Here is a 14,125-nt window from a genome sequence, read left to right as displayed (position 1 = left end):
GCTTCACCATGGTAGATCTCCAAGACTTTTTGTTGTTGAGGTTTATTTACACACCTTAAGTATGTTCCATCTAAACCTTTTTTGTACAAAACATCCCGCCAAAATACATACTTAGCAACTTTTAACTTAAGATTCCTTTGTTCTTTTGCTGAAAAATGACCTGGGCAGCTACCATAAGTCAAATAATAGGCCACATCAGAGGGTCAAGTATCCTACAATCCAACAAAAAGAGTTAATGTTAATTCAGCTTCTGTTTCCACCAAATTTTTTGCTATCAACCTGCATAAGCCTTATCTTTTGACTATCTTCGTAGGGCGAATATCTAAATTAAATTCTTGAATTTTTGTTACCCAAGTTGCTCTCTTATTTAGTCCAACCTCTTGCTGAGTTAAAATGCTTTTCACTCTAGAATCTAGGACAAAAACCAAAGAGTGGGAGTGCAAAATATAGTACCAAAACTATTTCACAGCTTTAACTACAGCGTAGGTGTGTTTCTCCAAGAGTGAGTACTTAAGCTCATGCTTCTTGAGCAGGATACTCATGAATGCTATAGGTGCTTCGGCCCCAGTTTCATCCAACTATAACAGTATTCCAGACATCCTATGCTCTAATGCATAACAATACAAAATGAATTCCTTTGTGAAATCCAGGTTAATGAGAGTAGGTGCATTTGCAACTGAACCCTTGAGTTTTTTGAAAGCTTCTTTGGCCTCTTCAATCCATTTGAAAGGATGTTGTTCACTTAACAAGTTGATGATGTGTTTTGTGGTTTCTACAAACTCCAGAATGAATCTCCTTAAGAAATTCACTTGACCAAAGAATGACCTTACTCCAGTCTGGTTGGAAGGTAAACTAAGACGTTGAATTGCATTAACTCTCTCACGATCGATCTTGACTCCTCCCTTTGAGAAAATATGTCCTATCAATTTGCCCTTCGTGACACAGAAAAATGATTTCTTTGGGTTCAGGGAGATTCCGTGCTCTCGACAATGCTGCAGAACTGCACTCAAATCCCTAAGATGGTTCTTCCTTTCTTTCAAAAATACCATGAGATCATCCAGGTAAACAACAATAATTCTATCTCAAAAATCCTTAAAAGAGGAATCCATAGCTCTTTGAAAGGTGGCTCCAGCATTTATTAAACCAAAAGGCATACAGTTATATGCGAATGTTCCCCACGGAGTGATGAATGCCATCTTGTGTTGTTCATGCTCTGCAACACTAATCTGATTGTAACCAGAAAAATCATCTAACATCGACATCATCTCTGACCCGGATACAGTCTGCAGAATGTGGTCCATATTGAATAAAGAGTAGTTGTCCTTCAGACTTGCTTGATTCAGATTATGGAAATCAACACAAATACGAATCTCCCCATTCTTCTTCCTTACGGGCACAATGTTGGCTACCCAGGTAGAATGATGAATTGGATATATGATTCTGGCCTTAAGCATTTTATCAACCTCTTTAAAAATTGCATCCACCATTATGGGGTTGAAATTCCTCAATTTTTTCCTGAAAGGAGAGATGCCTGGCTTCAACAGAATCTGATGCTGAAAATGCCCATCTCTAAACTCCTTCAGGTCATCGTAGGACCAAGCGAAGACATCAATGTATTTTTTTAGTAGCATGCCAAGTGCTCGCTTCTCCTCCGTAGAACAACACTTGTCAATTGTTACCTCTTTTGGGTTGGACTAATCGCCCAAATTTATTTTCTCACTGTCCTTGATTATTCCCTCAATCTATTTCTCCACAAATTTAGCAATACTCTTGGCCCGTTGAACTTGGCTCATTAGCTTTTTATTTTTCGGCGAAGTTGGGTCAAAGTTCTCTGTAGCATGAGATATTGGGAGTGCCCCAAGGCAACCAATACTATCGATGAACTGGGCCAGAACATTTATGTGTTGCTTTAGTTCTCTCTTTTCTTGCCCATCCATGTCTGACCTAGTGAGCATTTTCTCTGCCGATACCTAGAAGAAATGATTGTCTATGTCTCTACTCATGTTTCCCAATTCCACCTTTGTGATCTTGAAATCATCAATGCTAGCCTACTTGTTTTCATCCTTGGGTTTATATGAGGCGATTTTAGCAACCCATTTTCCATTTCCCTCATCATTGTCCAGGCGAGCGATTGTTTTGAACCTTTTCGGCTTTGGATTCTTCTTTGTGTACTTAACGACCATTTCCTGAATCAGAATAGTCATGGGAAGAAAACTCTGTCTTTTGTTCACCGAGGTGGTCAACCACTTAGGATTTGCACTAGAACTAGTGGTTCCTTCAATCATCTTGGAAGGTGGCGTCATAGCCACAGTCACCATATGAGAATCCAGGGCACTAGCAACATTGTCGTCCAAGTCTTCAATTTCAAATATCTAGGCATCGAGAATGGTATCTTTCACCCCTATGTCCTTTGCCTGATCCATCTTTCTTTGAGTGACACTTCGGGACCAGGTATGCTGAGGAGTACAAAAATCCAAAGTTTAATTAGACCTATGTCTAAGTTGGGGTGACTTGTTATCCTTACCCACACGAACATGTATAGAAGCATTGTTAGAAAGATGCTTTGGTGAAGGTAGAGGATCCTTATTACTTCTCGCAGAATTAGACTTAATGCCTGATTTTATTGCTTTCTTATTGGCCACCCACGCCACGGTCCTTTCCAAAACTCCTTTGGTCCTTAATTGTATATCATCTTTCTCTTCCTCATCCCAGTTAATTGGAGGCATTTCAACTTCTACATAGGTTTCGAAGGGCCCTCGAAACACTTTATAACAAAAAGTTGCCCATGATAAATAAACTGGTCTACTTGGAAGCAAACCACAAGTTTTAGAATTGATATGATACCTTCTGGACTTACTGGTGTCTAGATCCTATAACAAATGGTGCAAAGGATGGAAGAGAACAAACACAACACCTACCAACCACCAAACACTAGCCAAACATTACCTAGGAATGCACCATTACAAATTAGGCTAGTAGAATAAATGACCTAAAATAGCAAGCAAAATATCTCAAAAACAATAGCTCGAGGGTATATCAGGCACCCTTAGCCAACAAGAATGGTTTTATGAGGCTCTCATAACCTGTAATAGCTTCTCTAGGGTAGAACAATGGCCTGGACCTAACCAAAAACAAGAACTGGCCAAATTTTTCCCTTGAAATCTTTCAGCATCTAGTTTGTCCCTAGCAAGAACAAGAGACATGGGGTTTTCCAAGTTCCCCCAATCATGAAAGTGGGTTTTATAAGGCTCCCACAACTAGCAATAGGGATTTTAGAGGATCCCTTAATCATGATCTAGGATATAGGGTTTTGACAAGGCTAGAAAAACCTTCTACAAGGAAAACCATAAGGGTTTTGACTGGCTCCCTTAACCAGCAACACAAACAATAGCCTTCTAAAGAGACCCTTAGCCCATAACCCATGCAGTCACTTCACGTCTATAGGAGGGCAAAATATCTTGAAATGAGATTTATGACAATAGGCAAGAGGATAATAAGAGACCTTTAAGGGTTTTGGAAAGGTGCCCATAACCTCAAACTTAAGACCAAAACTGAGATCAAAAGACTCTCCAAAAACACTACCTCAATAGGAGCTAAAGGAGAGAAAAAAACTAGAAAACCATACTCAGAATCAGGCTAGCCACCAAGAAAATTAACAATAGCCTCCCACCAACACCTCCCAACATCATCTGTAGTATCAAGCTCCAATCCAATAGGAGGAAAGTTATCACCAATACTAGCCATCTCCACCTAAAAAGAAGACATGGTCACGTCAATAGTAAGAACTAAAAATAACCGAGGACACTAAATAATATTTGAAAGGGAAAACATCCATGAGGCAAACATGGGAAGATCCACAATAGGATAGCCAAAAATATGTACAGATAACAAAACTCTTTGAAATAGCACAATGAACAACTCAAAATAGGCATGCGACCACATGTGCAAAACATGAAAAGACTTGGGATCCTTGAATTTCCTCCTTCCCCTCATCCAAACCCTTAGAGAAATAAAATAAAAAATGCCCAATAATGAGGAAGAGGAAGAAAAATCTCAACCCAAAAGGAGGGGCACAAAAATAAGAAGCCCAAAGCTACCCACATCACCAAGGATTGTCCTAGGGCATATAACCATTGACCACTAACTAGTGTTGCTACCAACACAAACATCCATGCCATTATAATGGCTGCTCTCCAGAGTCAAGTCGAGTCCGAGTAACAACCCATAAATAAGCACCCACCAAATGGCCATGTAGGAAAAACCTTGCACACCTCCCAAACAACCTGCACGAGCTGAGAACATGAGGAACAGGCAATAATTTTAATGGTTTTCTGGATTTAAAATAAGCATGTGATGTTGATAGTAGAAGATTTTGCATTCCTTATGTATTTACTTTATCTCGTGGTACAATTAGTTATATGATTAAGTGATAGGTTGTTTCTTTATAGACTATCGAAGCATAATATAAGTAGATACTCATGCTTGTAAAGAAATCATTTGGAACTTAAAAGACTTTATTCATATATTGGAATAAAAGGTGCAATGATAGTTTATTGTGATAGTCATAGTGCAATATACCTAGTTAAGAACCAAACATTTCATTCTACAAGACCAAGCACATTAATGTTCAATATCAAATTTTTATATATATCCTTGAGGATGGTAGGGTAAAGCTAGTTAAGGTACATATTTTGATGAATATTTTAGATTCTCTAAGGTTTTCAGTATAAAGAAGTTTAGATGGTGTTCAGAGTCTATGGGCTCCTCGGACCCTACCAATTAAAACATGATGTCAATACCCCACCTATTTTTGTTGCAAGGTGTTCGACAAGTGGGGGATTTTTTAGGAAAATGTTGTCCCAACCTTTAAGTAATAAAATATTTTCATTGATAAATTTGCATAGGGGGTTGCAAGGGGGGGTACATTTTATGTGTAATTTATCATTGTAAAGAGTACAAAAGTTGAAAATCAAAAGCCCATACACAACTGAACTAACAAATTCTAGCCAAATACTAGTGCAATGACAATCAAATAAATCTAGCCAAAAAATTAAGAGATAGCCAATACAAATTAGGTTGGCCACACTATCAATATTACAACCTCAAACTATAGGTCTTTAAAGAAAATGAAGAAGGTTTAACAAACACCCTTAGCTGAAGAACAAGGATATTCCTGGCTCCCTTAAATTGTGAGAAACAATGCAATAAGCTAAAAGCTAGCTGAGACCTTAACCAAAAATAACCACAATCTATATTGGGCCCTTTAAAACTGTCAGCATCCAAATAGACAAGAAAACATTAAAAAACCATTAAAAGTTGAACACAAAACATGGGGGTTGTCTCTAATACCATCCATCTCCACGTACAAAGAAGGAAGGGCCACCACAATAAGACAAACTAGAGAAAACCCATGTCACAGAGATAGGTCAATCCAAAAGATACTACAACAAAGAAAATTGCTGGACCCAAGAAGACAAACCCTCAATAAGTCTTCAAATAATCACCAAGGCACATAAGCAATGAAAAAATAACCCCATGTGGTCTGCTAGATCAAGTAGAGAAAGAGGCAAAAGGTCACAAGAAGTAAACAATGCACCCTTACCCTTAGGGCCTTCAGCTAGGGTTCCATTATGACCACCACCGCCATGAAGGAGAATAGAATGGCAAGAAACAACAACCCCTCTCCTAGGATACGAGATAATTTGAGGGGAAAGGAGAAACCAAAAACCCTAAGAAGAACCATGCAACAAAGGTTGCACCTTGGTTCCAAACCTTACCCCCATGCCAAACCTACAAAAATAAGGAGGGAGGCATTGAAAAACAACCAACAAAGTCCAAAGAAATAGCCAGAAGAACCCATCCTCTCCTAGCAGAGGACACCTCAACTCATTATTTGCTACTTGAGCAGGGGAATCTAGCTACCATAACTCTCTCTTCCCAACTAGAGTAGGGGACCCAAAATAGGATAACTACAAGATCAAGAAGAGGGAAAAACATATACCCTCCCCTAACCTTCCCCATTCTCTTCGTTGTCATGAACCATAAATCCCATCGAATCCCTAGCAAGACACCTTCAAACGATAACATGAGCACATACCACAAAAAAACATAGATAATTAAAATCACAAAGTCCTTCCAACATAAACCCACCTCACACTCCCACCATGCCTATAAGAAGAAACCACTACCTCAGCCCCCCCTCCAAGCAAGGAGCTAAAACACCAGTCTAAAAAACAGCCAAGCACATCACCATAGACTCGTCCATGGGGCACAAAGAAGTTGTCTACAACATGAAAGGAATTTGTTTGCACATAACCACAGATTCATCCATGGAGCTTACCCTTTTCCCATTGAAGAACACTTAGGAATGGAAATATTGTGCTCTCTCGTAGCTTCTCCCATGCAAAATTCATAAAACATTGTGCATTGGTATGCTTAAACTTTCCACAAATGGAACAATTCTCCATATTTTTCTTGGAATTAGAACATAACTCTCCTTATTTAGAAGGAGAAAGATGAGAAGGAGGTTTATCCTTTTGATCATTCCTCACCTTAAGCTTGGGGAGACACTCACCACTTGAAGACAAATTCATCTTGTGCTTCTTCTAATACTCACCCTTTCCTTTGGAAGTATGAGATATTAAAGCATGACATTTAGGAAGAGAATCCATCTAAATCAACATGGCCTTCTCCCATGAATATGACATAATGTAATCCTAAGTTGATAAAATTTATTCCATGAGTATTTGATTTTGTTTTTAAGCATAAGAGAGCTCTAAAGTATCCAAAATATCACATTTTGGCTTCGAGGTTGCAGAGTTGAGAAATGAAATTAGGGAGCATGTTAAAGTAACAACATTATTCTTGGTATAGACACCTAAATCCATACATAATTGATCACAATTGATTTTACCATGTCTTATCCATTAATTAATTAAATATTTATTATTTATTAAATTATTATAACCTTAGTGGGTTCTTAGTTTAAAGAGAAAGATACTTTTAGAAGAAAAAAAAGGTTATGGTACCAACAAATAACTCATATAAATGTTCATATTATTTAAGTATTTTAAAAGAACTTAAGAAAAAATAGTTAAGGGAATAAATCATTGTATTCTAGAATTTGAATTATGTGAATATTATATATATAGAATAAAATTATATTTACTTTTAATATAGTTATTGTTGATTGAAATAAATAATACAGACAGTTGGTCTAGAGAGATAATGATGTAATTTGGTAACATAGTTTCTGAATAGGTAACTAAGGAAAGAGATTAGGCTTAGGGATAGTATTTAAGGGTTGCATCCCTAATCAAAAATATAAGTAGGTAGTTGCCAATGAGTAAAAAAGATGATGAGGGTAATATAACAATAGTGAATAGAAGATACAAAGTATAAAGGAGATATAAGGAATCTACACAATAGATTAAGACATCGTTAAAATAAGTATCTTTCTCATAATCTAAAGGTATATAAATTCTCTAACCATTGAATAAAAAGCTCTACCTAGGCTAGAGTATGTATGTGAATTCAATTTTACAGAGGTTTAACAGGCAATATTGTACAACATTATATGTTGCCTTTACAGTTGGAATAAAATTATCTATTTTTTATTCTCCTATATCCACATTAGAGATGAAATACACAATTTGAGCATCTTACCAAACTGTATTTGGAAGTCTGATATATGCTATAGTTTCTAATAGACTAGAAATTGTCTAACCAGTTGGCTTTCTTTTTATATATATATGTCTAATCCTAGTAGAGTTTATTGGGATGTAGTTATAACATTATTTGGATATTTGAAGGGTGATTTAGAGTATTCTTTCATTTTATTATTATGACTTGATAAGAGATGATATTTCTATAATCTTCATGATTATGTGGATTTAAAATAAGTAGGTGATTTTGATAGTAGAATATTTCTCACTTCTTATGTGTTTACTTTATCGGGTGGTACAATTAGTTATATGGTTAAGTGATAGATTATTTCTTTATAGACTATCAAAGCATAGTATAAGTAGATACTCATGCTTATAAAGAAACCATTTGACATTTAAGATACTTTGTTCATATATTTGACCAAAAGGTGCAATGATAGTTTATTGTGATAGTAAAAGTGCAATATACCTAGTTAAAAACCAAACATTTCATTCTAGAAGACCAAGCACATTGATGTTCCATATCATTTTTTTAGATATGTGCTCAAGGATGGTAGAATGAAGCTAGTTAAGGTACATAATTTGATGAATATTGTAGATTCTCTAAGTTTGTCAATAAAAAGAAGTTTAGATGTTGTTTAGAGTCTATAGGATCCTCAGCCCATAGCAATTAAAATATGATGTCGGTACCCCTCCTCTTTTTGTTGCAAGGTGTTCAACAAGTGGGAGAGTTTTTAGGAAAATTTTGTCTCAACCTTTAAGTAGTAAAAGATTTTCACTGTTAAATTTGCATAGGAGGTTGCAAGGGGGGTACATTTTATCTATAATTTATCATCATGTTTTTTTATTAAGGAAAAAATAGGTTTTAAGGGTTCCCAAAACCCCTTACAACTAGTTTTGAAGGAACCTAAAACCCTTAGATTTTACCAGGATCTGGAATCCACAATAATGCACTACCAAACAGTACAAAAATTGAAAATCAAAAGCCCATACACAACTAACTAAAAAATGCCAACCAAACACTAGCACAAACATAATCAAATAGATTTGGTCAGGTTGGCCACACCATCAGGGCTACAACCTCAAACTATAGGTCTTTAAAGAAAATGGCGAGGGTTTAACAAACACACTTAGCCAAAAAACAAGGATATTCCTAGATCCCTTAAACTGTGACAAATAATGCAAGTAGCTAAAAGGTAGCTCAAACCCTAACCAAAAACAAGCATAGTCTATACTGGGCCCTTTAAAATTGTCAGCATCAAACCAGACAAGAAAACACAAAATTACCATTAAGATTTGAATAGAAACATGGGGGTTTTGAAAGGATCCCCTAACCTTCAGAATGCATTTTGTAATGGCTCCCAAAATAGAAAGGATGAAGATAGAAACCTCAAAGCTTATTAAAGTCATATCTCTAATAGCAAAGCATCTATCCACCTGAATAGGATACGAACCCACCTCAATAGGGGAAAGTTTGGAAACCATCAGTAGAGAGAACAAAGCTTCAAACCATGAATCAAAGTCTAACAACCAAGAGATGGAATCACATCGTATTGCTCGACAACAAGGTTTTAAGAAGGCTCCCAAAACCACATGTTGAATAAGAGACCTAAACAAGGAGAAAAAACAATCAACCAACTGACCTCTACAAATAGGTCATCACCAACTATCCACCTGGACCACCCAAAATTCACCACAACACCTAACTGTGCCTCTATAGGAGGGAGGTTGTCTCCAATACCATCCATCTCCACCTCCAAAGAAGGAAGGGCCACCTCAATAAGGAAAAATAGAGAAAGCCTATGTTGTAAAGAGACGTCAGGCCAAAGGATATTGCAATAAAGAAAATGGCTGGACCCAAGAGGAAAAATCCTCAATAAGTCTTCAAATGAACACCAAGGCACATAAGGAATAAAAAACAACCCAATGTGGCCTGCTAGATCAAGTAGAGAAAAGAGGCAAAAGGTCACAAGAAACAAATAGTGTACCCCTACCCATAGGGCCTTCAAACAGGGTTCCATTAAGAACACCACCTCCATGAAAAAGAACAACATGACAACAAATAAAACCCCCTTCCCTAGGATAGAAGATAATCCTAGGGAAAAGGAGAAACCAAAAACCTTAAGAAGAACCATGCAACACAGGTTACACCTAGGTCCCAAAGCCTACCTATACACCAAACCAACAAAAAGGAGGGAGGCAGTCAAGAACCACCAACACGGTACAAAAAAATAGCCACAATAACACATCCTCTCCTAGTAGAGGAAACCTCAACTCATTGTTTGCTACTCGAGTAGGGGACTCTAGCTACCTTAACTTCCTCTTCGCAACTGGAGTAGGGTACCCAAAATAGGATAACTACAAGATCAATATGAGGGGAAACATATACCCTACCATCACCTTCCTAATTCTCTTCATCTTCTTTAACGAAAAATCCCATCAAATCCCTAGAAAGATACCTTCGAATGATAACATGAGCACACATCATGGAAAAAATGGGATAACTCAAGTCACAAAATCCTTGCAACATAGACCCACCTCATAGTCCCACTATGCCTATAAGAAGAAACCACTACCTCACCCTCCCTCCAACCAATGAGTTGAAACACCAGTCAGACAATAGCTAAGCACATCACCATAGAGTCATCCACGGGGCACAAATAAGTTGTTTGCAACATGAAAGGAATTTGTCTGCACATCACCATAGAGTCATCCATGGAGCTTACCCTATACCAATTGAATAACACTTAGGAATGGAAAGATTGTGCTCTCTCGTAGCTTCTCCAATGCAAAATTCATAAAACATTGTGCATTGGTATCCCTAAATTTTCCACAAAAGGAACAATTCTCTATCTCTTGATTGGACTTAGAACAAAACTCTCCTAATTTAGAAGGATAATGATGAGAAGGAGGTTTGTCCTTTTGATCATTCCTCACCTTAAGCTTGGGGATACACTCACCACTTGAAGATAGATTCATCTTGTGCTTCCTCTAATACTCACCCTTTCCTTTGGAAGAATGAGCCATTAAAGCATGACTTTTAGGAAGAGAATCCATCTAAATCAACATGGCCTGCTCCCATGAATATGACATAATGTACTCCTAAGTTGATAATATTTATTCTATTATTATTTGATTTTTTTTTTAAGCGTAAGAGAGAGTGTGGTGATTTGAAAGAGCTCTAAAGTATCCAAAATATCACAATTTTCCTTGGAGGTTGCAGAGTTGAGAAATGTCATTAGGAATCATGTTAAAAGTACCAACATTATTCATGGTATAGACACCTAAATCCATACATACTTGATCACACTTGATTTAACCATCTCGTATCCATTAATTAATTAAATATTTATTATTTATTTAATTAATATAACCTTAGTGGGATCTTATTTTAAAGAGAAAGATACCTTTAGAAGAAAAAAATATTATGGTATCAACAAATAACTCATATAAATGAAGATCATTTAAGTATTTTAAAAGAACTTAAGAAACACTAGTTAAGGGAATAAATCATTATATTCTAGAATTTGAATTATGTGAATATTATATATACATAATAAAACTACATTTAGTTTAAACATAGTTATTGTTGACCAAAATACAGAATACAGACACCTAGTCTAGAGAGATAATGATGTGATCTGGCAAGATAGTTCCTGAATAGGTAACTAAGGAAAGAGATTAGCCTTAAGGATATCATATAAGGGTTGCATACCTAATCAGATATATAAGTAGGTAGTTGCCAATGAGTAAAAAATTTGATGAGGGGAATAGAAGAATAGTGAATAGAAAACAAAAAGTATAAAGGAGATATAAGTAATGTACTCAATAGATTAAGATATTGTTCAAATGAGTATCTTTCTCTTAATATAAGGGTATAGAAATTATCCAACCATTGAATAAAAAGATCTAGATAGGCTAGAGTATGTATGTGAATTCAATTTTATAGAGGTTGAATAGGAAAGATTGTACATCATTATATGTTCCGTTTAAAGTTGGAATAAAGTTATCTATTTTTTATTCTTCTAAATCCAGATTAGAAATGAAAGACACAAGTTCAGTGTCCTACAAAACTGTAGTTGGAAGTTTGATATATGCTATAACTAGAACTAGACTAGAAATTGTCTAACCAGTTGGATTTATTTTTAGATATATGTCTAATCATAGTAGAGTTTATTGGGATGTAGTTATAACATTATTTGGATATTTGAAGGGTTCTTCAAAGTATTCTTTCAAATTATCATTATAAATTGATAAGAGATGGCATTTCTATAATATTCATGGTTATGTGGATTTAAAATAAGTAGGTGATGTTGATAGTGGAAGATTTCAAACTTCTTATGTGTTTAGTTTATCTGGTGGTACAATTAGTTATATGATTAAGTGATAGGTTGTTTCCTTGTAGACTATCAAAGCATAGTATAAGTAGATACTCATGCTTTTAAAGAAACCATTTTGCATTTAAGAGACTTTATTCATATATTGGACTAAAAGGTGCAATGATAGTTTATTGTGATAGTCGAGGTGCAATCTACCTAGTTAAAAACCTAACATTTCATTCTAGAAGACCAAGCACATTGATGTTTAATATCAATTTTTTAGATATGTGCTTGAGGATGGTAGGGTGAAGCTAGTTAAGGTACATAGTTTTATTAATATTGTAGATTCTCTAAGGTTGTCAGTTTGAAGAAATTTAGATGGTGTTCCGAGTGAATGGGCTTCTCAACACCTAGCAATTAAAATATGATGTCGGTACCCCTCCTATTTTTGTTGCAAGGTGTTCAACAAGTGGGAGAATTTTTTGGTAAATTTTATCTCAACAATTAAGTAATAAAAGATTTTCATTGATAAATTTGCATAAGGGGTTGCAAGGGGGGGTACATTGTATGTATAATTTATCATTGTAAATATTGTTTGTTTATAATTATGTTTTATTATTAAGGAAAAAATAGATTTTGAGGGGACTCGCAACCCCTTACAACTGGTTTTCAAGGGACCTGAAACCCTTAGATTTTACAAGGATTTGGAATCCACAATAATACGCTACCAAAGAGTACAAAAATTGAAAATCAAAAGCCCATACATGACTGAACTAACAAATGCCAGCCAAAAACTAGCACAACCACAATCAAATAGATCCAGCCAAAAAAAATAGAGATAGCCAATACAAATCAGGTTGGCCACACCACCAGGGCTACAACCTCACACTATAGGTCTTTAAAGAAAATGATGAGGGTTTAACAAACACCCTTACCCGAACAACAAGGATATTCCCGACTCCCTTAAATTGTCAAAAAAAAAATGCAAGTAGATAAAAGTTAGATGAGACCTTAACCAAAAACAAACACAATGTATAATGGGCCCTTTAAAACTGTCAGCATCCAACTAGACAAGAGACTACAAAATAATCATTAAGATTTGAACATAAACATGGTGATTTTGAAAGGATCCCCTAACATTTGGAATGGGTTTTGTAATGGGTCCCAAAACCACCAAGATGAAGATAGAAACCTCAAAGCTTCTACAAGTTACATCTCTAACAACAAACCATCTATCCATCTCAATAGGATAGGAACCCACCTCAATAGGGGTTGAAGCTAGGAAACCATCAATAGAGAGAAGAAAGCTTCAAACCATGAATCAAAGTCCAGCAACCAAGAGATGGAATCATAATTTATTGCTGGACAACAAGGTTGTAAGAAGGATCCCAAAAACTAATGTTGAATAAGAGACCTAAATGAGTAGAAAAAACAATCAACCAACCAACCTCTACAAATAGGTCATCACCTTCCATCCACCAAGACCACCCAGACTTTACCATAAATCCAAAATCTACCTCTATAGGAGGGTGGTTATCTCCAATACCATCCATATCCACCTCCAAATAAGGAAGGGCCACATCAATAAGCCAGACTAGACAAAACCCATGTCGTAGAGAGAGGTCAGGCCAGAAGATATTGCAAGAAATAAAATGGTTGGACCCAAGTAGACAAACCCTCAATAAGTCTTCAAATGAACACCAAGGCACATAAGGAATAAAAAACAACCCCATTTCGCCTACTAGATCAAGTAGAGAAAAGAGGCAAAGGGTAAAAAGAAGTAAATAGTGTACCCCTCCCCTTAGGGCCTTTAGTTAGGGTTCCATTAAGAACACCTCCGCCATAAAAATGAACAACATGACAACAAGAAAAAACCCTCCCCTATGATACAAGATAATCTGAGGGAAAAGGAGAAACCAAAAACCCTAAGAGAAACCATGCAACATAGGTTCCACCTAGGTCTAAAACCTTAACCCCACACCAAACCAAAAAAAGGAAGGAGGAAGGCATGCAAAAACCACCAGCACAGTACAAAGAAACAAACACAAGAACCCATCCACTCCAAGCAGAGGAAACCTCAACTCATTCTTTACTGCTCGAGCAGAGGACTCTAGCTACCTTAACTTGCAGTTCGCAACTAGG

This window comes from Cryptomeria japonica, chromosome 4 (genome assembly GCF_030272615.1).
Source record: "Cryptomeria japonica chromosome 4, Sugi_1.0, whole genome shotgun sequence".
Taxonomy (NCBI): Eukaryota; Viridiplantae; Streptophyta; class Pinopsida; order Cupressales; family Cupressaceae; genus Cryptomeria; species Cryptomeria japonica.
The sequence above is the reverse complement of the archived record's forward strand: the minus strand, read 5'-3'. Positions refer to the sequence as shown.